Below are 6438 nucleotides of genomic sequence, written 5' to 3' on the forward strand. Positions count from 1 at the left end.
GAGTTACGGCATTTAGAGTTTTTACCGCGACGGACGCGCTCAGAGAATATATTTTCGAGTGCCTTTATCGGCTGCTGGAATTGTGAATTTGTTCGAGTTGTCTGGTGACAATATCTTGATCTCCCGATGGGAGTACATGACGAGTTATGTGTAACTCGAAGATGTACGATAAAAATACTTCGTCTGCCATTCTATATTGTCTTGTCATGCTCTTATTTCTTCTTCCTCATATTTTATCGGGTGCCTGGCCAGCGCTCCTGATGGGAGTAGCCCCCGAGGCTACAGCCGAGTGTTTTAACTTGGCTGTAGGCTCAAGTTTTGCTACTTCGATCAACTCTGTATTTTTCTTTCGCCTCATCCTCGTATTAGAAGTATAAACAATACTTCTGATAAGAGTAGCCCCCGAGCATATGAACAGATGCTTGCATTTGATCATAGGCTCTCGAAGTTAGCGAGACGAAGAAAGTCGAAGTTTTTCCTTTTAACCATGCACTTTCTTTAAAACCCGAAGTTTTATTGTCGCTATATTTTGTTATACCACTCGAAGCTTTCTTGAATGATGTCGCTGCTGATGATAGCCACGCACACCCACATTGGGAAGCCACGACTCCTGCCAACCCACTGGGTCATGGATCCAAAACTATGCGCCATCGACACGTCCTCCGGAATTTCCGGCACGCGCGAAGTAACTTCCTCTCAGTAAATTTGGAGTGATAAGACCAGTATACCCTTTGGACACGCGTAGGTTCGGAACTCTCCCCCTTTCCATCCGAAGGCTGGACGCATCATCTTCTTCCTATAAATCCACCTCTTACTCCTCATTTATCCCCTTCGCTGCGCCGCACAACTCCTCCCTCTCTCTCTCTCTCCGCCATTGTTGCTTCTCAAGCTCCTCGCGCCCACACTCTCTTTCTCCTTGTTTCTCCACCAAACTGTTCTCCATGGCTCGCGCACCAAGCAGTGCAAGGACCATGCCCCGGGCACCGACGAGCTCGTGGAGAAGGTCAAAGTCTCAGGTTGGGAGCGGTCGAAGATCTCCGCTAAAGATCAGAAGCTGCTGAAGAAAATGGGCTTGCTGAAGAAGGAGGCCCTGAAGATGCCCGGAGATGAGAGCTCTCCTACCGACGAGCTCGTGGAGAAGGTCAAAGTCTCAGGTTGGGAGCGGTCGAAGATCTCCGCTAAAGATCAGAAGCTGCTGAAGAAAATGGGCTTGCTGAAGAAGGAGGCCCCTTAAGATGCCCGGAGATGAGAGCTCTCCTCATCCTCCCATTGGATTCCGGGTAACTTTCGTCGACTTCCTCGTTCACGGCCTTTCCGTTCATGTCCATGAATTCCTTTGTAGCTTGTTTTTATCTACGGGATCCAGCTACATCAGCTGACCCCGAACTCTCTCCTCCACATCTCTATTTTTAACACACTTTGCGAGTGTTTCCTGGGCATCCATCCTCATTGGGGCCTTTGGAAACACATCTTTTTTACCTCCAGCGCAAAAATTTGAAGAACGTCATCTACAACGTAGGTGGAATTTGTATCTGCGTCCGTCCCGATATTGATTATTTCGATGTGAAGATCGCCGACTCCATCCAAGATTGGCGCAAGAAGTGGTTGTACATAAAGGACGAGTCCTCTGTTGCCCAAGAGTATGGTCTTGCGCCCTTTGATCCTACCAAACAAATTCAGAGGCGCAAGTCTTGGGACACGGAGGCCACAGCCGAAGAAAAAACGGCCACTGACGCCCTGATTACCCGCATCCACGAGCTTCAGAATACCGACGGGGAAGAACTTTCGGGTGTGCAAATAATTTCCTACTTCCTTCGGATTCGAATGCAGCCTCTGCAGGCTCGCAAAAATCCTCTTTGGATGTATTCGGGTGCTGAAGATGTCGACCATATTTCCAAGGATCTTTCTGTGAAGGACTTGGAGAGACTCGTCCGCCGCTTCACCTCCTTGAACAAAAACCATGAAGTCCCTTCGTCCTGTCGCGTGGAGCCATTTAGTGGTAGCCACGCCCTTCCCGAAGTAAGTGCTTTATTTCGAGTTGTGCTTCATATTTTTCGACTGCTGTTGTTTTCCCTTGTTTGTACTTATTTTCTTGTCTTCTCTTTGCTTTGTACCTTGCAGAACCATCCAACTCTCTCATATCTTCTCCCACTACCTGAAGGTGGGGAAGTAGATGGTCGGGTCGTTGTTGCCGATGACTCGCAAGAGTCCTCCGTTCCTGAGAGTGAACCCACGGGATCTCAAAGTTATGTGGGTTCCTCTGACAAAAACACAGAATCAGAACAACATTCTGGATCTGCCCACTCCGTCTCTCCTCGTCCTGCCACTTCTCCGGATGGGCAATAGAGGAAGAGAAATGATGACGAAGATTTCGGTGCGTCCAAGCTCGCCGAACCATCTGCCGAAGAATCTTCTCTAGAGGAACAAGAGGCCTTCGACCCCTTCACCATGACTGTCGCTGTTTCTTCGTAAGCTGCTCTTTTTGTCTTTTTTCTATCTCCTTTTCTTTTGGTTCTCTCATATTTTTATTTTGCTGCTATGCTGACAAAGCTGACGAAGGTGGGGAAGAGGAGGAACCCGTAGCTCATGAGCCAGCTCCTACAAGCACTTCCAACACGCTTTCCGAAGAACATCTTGTCGCTGCGGAAACCTCGCCTACCCCGCAGCATAACTTAGAAGCACCAACTCCCGTGCCTAGCCCCTGAGCGCCGAAGTCTAAGAAACCTAGAACCGGGGCTGGTAGCACACAGGAGCTTCCACTGGGAGTACATCGGGTCCTCTCCTTGAGGATGTAAGTTCCCTTTTTCCTGCTTGTCATCTTTTTTTCTTATCGGATTTTTCTCCCTTGAAGATGTTTTTCTACCTTGTCGACTTTTGTGCAGCCCTTAATGAAAAAGTTGGTCAACCTGGGCTCCCGATTTATCGGGTTCCGCTACGAGACCACCACTTTAAGAGGTAAAGCTTTGCATCTCTTAATATGTTAAATATCCTCATCTTGATTATGCATCCTCTACGTTTTCCTTTCACATGCACTCCGTCGTGCCGAAGAACGTGCCGACGAACGTGCCGACGAGCTGGAGGCTAAGCTCAAAGCCAGCGAGACAGCTCGCAAAAAGGCTGGAAAAGATGCCGCTGTTGTCGAAGGTCTTCGCTAGAGGCTCCAAACCGATGAGGACGCTTTGAGCGACAAAGAGGCCCAGCAAGTCGAGCGCGAAAATGCTATAGTGGAGCACTTCGAAACGCAGAACCGAAGATTTTTGAGTAAGCCGTGCTTTTCATTTACCTTCTGCTTTTGCTTTCTTTTGTTTATCTTTAGTGTTGACGAACTCCTGCTTTTCTCCAGCAGGGAAGATTGGTGAGCAGTATACTTTGAACCAAGAATCCGATGATCGTCTTATTGACGCTCTCGATATTCTTGAACTGAACTGCGACTTGGTGCGCACATGCATTTCTTCCGCACGGGCCGCCCTGAAGCGCGTCTTCCCGCACTTCTTCCCGAAGGATACCCAGCCGGAGATCTTCTCCCAACTCACCCAGCATTTCCTGATAAAGGAAGATCCGGCTTTGGCCTATCGTCAGGCTAGCTTGAAGATTCGAGTCGAAGGAACCATCGCCCTTGTCGTGGCCAGCAGCCAAGAAGTTGACTGGGTGAAAGCTGGCACTCCCAAGGGCCTGAACTCGGTGAAGTGGAAAGTTCTGGTGAAGGATGCCAAGGATTTCTCGAAGAAAATCATCGCCTTCCTTGACCCAACACTAGTAGGAAAACCCTTATAGGCGGAGCTTATTTCTGTGGCGCACCACCAAAAATGCGCCACAGAAAGTTATTTTGTGGCGCACCAGACCCGGTGCGCCACAAAAATAGCTTAATTTTGTGGCGCACTAGGGATCCATGCGCCACAGAAATTTGGTGGGGCCAGCCCCAATCATTGGTTTCACTATTTCCGTGGCGCACAGGATCACGTGCACCACAGAAATAAGACATTATGTGGCGCACTGGCCTGGTGCGCCACTGAATTAAGACTTTTTGTGGCGCACTGGTCCTGGTGCGCCACTGAATATTTCTGTGGCGCACATGAGTTCCATGCAACTCCACCCCCCCCCCCCCCGTGGATCGCCTTTTTAACCTCTGTAAAAAATATAAAAAATAGATAAAAATTTCAAAAAATAAATCCCTTCAAGATGCCTATGTATTATGTCATCTTTTACCACCGAGAATTAACAAACAATAATTTCGACTTTTTTTGCAAAATTACGTGGGAAAATCATCAAAGTGGATTTCTGGTTGCATACGAACTCGAAAAAAAACGCATAATATATCAAAATGTTCCCACGAAAAATCTACATCCGAATTCAAATTCGAAAAGAGTAAAAAGTTACGGGCAGTTAAAGATTTTTTGCTGCAAAATACAAAAAAAAAGAAAAAAAAATTCTGTGGCACACCAAGTGCCCATGCGCCACAGAAATAACGTTCGAAATTTGAAATTTCTGGCGCCCACTTCTCCTTCTCTCCTCCATTTCTCCACTTCTCCCCTTCTCCCATTCTCCACTTCTCCCCTTCTCCTCCTCTCCTCTTCTCTTCCTCTCCTCCACTTCTCCACTTCTCCCCTTCTCCTCCTCTCCTCTTCTCTTCCTCTCCTCCACATCTCCACTTCTCCTCTCTCCTCTCCTACACCGGCGACCAACTCCGGCGACCTACTCCGGCGACCAACAACTCCGGCGACCTACTCCGGCGACCTACTACGGCGACCACGACCAACACCTCCTCCACAACAACCACCTTCTCCTCCTCGTCCGGCGACAACTAGAGACAACCACCACCAGCACCTCCTCTACCACCACCACCACCACCACCACCACCACCTCCTCCTCCTCTACCTCTACCACCACCACCACCACCACCACCACCACCACCACCACCACCACCACCTCCTCCTATTCCACCACCACCACCTCCTCCGGCCGGCCTCATCCTCCACCCACCCACCCCACCCACGCAACCAATCACCCACCTCCGGCGACCTTCCAGAAAAATTAAAAAAATCGGCGGCCCCGCGATCTAGATCTAGATCTAGATCTGGCCGCCACTTTTTTTGAAATTTTTAAAAAATTCCGTGGCGCACCGGCGGTGGTGCGCCACGTAAATAAGACTTCTGTTTCGTGGCGCACCACCGCCGTGCGCCACGTAAATAAGCTTTCGTGGCGCATTGGCTGGTGCGCCACAGAATCCTTATTTTTGTGGCGAGAATTCTGTGGCGCACCACCCATGCGCCACAGAATGTGTTTTTGGTGCGCCACTGATGAGGCTTTTCCTACTAGTGCAACGTCCTCCGTTTCTGCTAGCACTGCTCGGACGGAGGTCAAGTAGACCAACTCGGGTCTTCTTTATTTTTTTCTTTTGTAGCTATTGCCGCCTTTTGTTGCTCCTGACAATTTGTATGGGCTCTTTAGGAACCATCTTTTGTAAGGACTCGCTTTATGTAAATGTGCTGAATATGAATGAAAAGATGTGCTTTGCCGAATGAATGTCGATCTTGTTTTGCCTTCTAGTTGATTTTTGATAACTATATTGGAGCTGGACCTTCCAATGCTTCACCCGCTACTTCTCATTCTGCGAGAGCTCCTGGCGGAGTTTCCTTGGATGTTAAATCGTGTGCTAATTCAACTCAACAAGAGATGGCCGATCTGCGACAACAATTACAGGCGATGAAGAAGCAGATTGTACTAGTTATGGATCAGTCTCGCAAATCCTCGGATCGCGAGAAAATTGCTCTTCGTCAAGCGCAGGAGGCTCTTGAGTTGAAGGAAACGGCGACTGCTAACGCCACACGATCTGCTCAACGCGAGAGCTACATGCTTGACTTTATGACTGATGCAAGTCAGGATATGGTTGGTAATGTTACTTTTATCTTGCTGATTCCTTGGTATTCTTCGTATCCTTGCTTACACTATATTGTTTCCTCATTATGTTGCTCGTAGGCTCGTTTCTGGATGCTGCCGCCGAAGAACAGAGAGTAAACTCGTGAGTCGAAGTTCTTCTTCGACTTGCGAGGACGAATGATATTGATTTCTTGGCAAATGAAGATCGCACTCGCTGTATCATTCAATTCCAAGATCGAGCCTCCCAAGTTCGGGAGTTCCGTGACTTCTTTGGCAGCACTTTGGCCATGCTGTACAATGCTATGTTTCCTCGGAACCCTCAGCCTGGAAATCTTACCGAGCTTATGGGTAAATTTAAAGACGTGCACAGTATCAACGACTTTGTGAAGGCTCAAATGGTGGTCGGCGCCACGTGGCCTTGATTTGGTTGAAGATCTGCCACTTGAAGTTGGATTTTAGTAATGTCGTCGATACTTTTTAGCTCAAGATGTCGAAAAGGAGAGTAAATGTTGACAAGCATAATGCGGTCGTGTCTCCCGTCGCCGAGAAAATGATCGACGA

The sequence above is a fragment of the Lolium rigidum genome, chromosome 7, assembly GCF_022539505.1.
Source record: "Lolium rigidum isolate FL_2022 chromosome 7, APGP_CSIRO_Lrig_0.1, whole genome shotgun sequence".
Lineage (NCBI taxonomy): Eukaryota > Viridiplantae > Streptophyta > Magnoliopsida > Poales > Poaceae > Lolium > Lolium rigidum.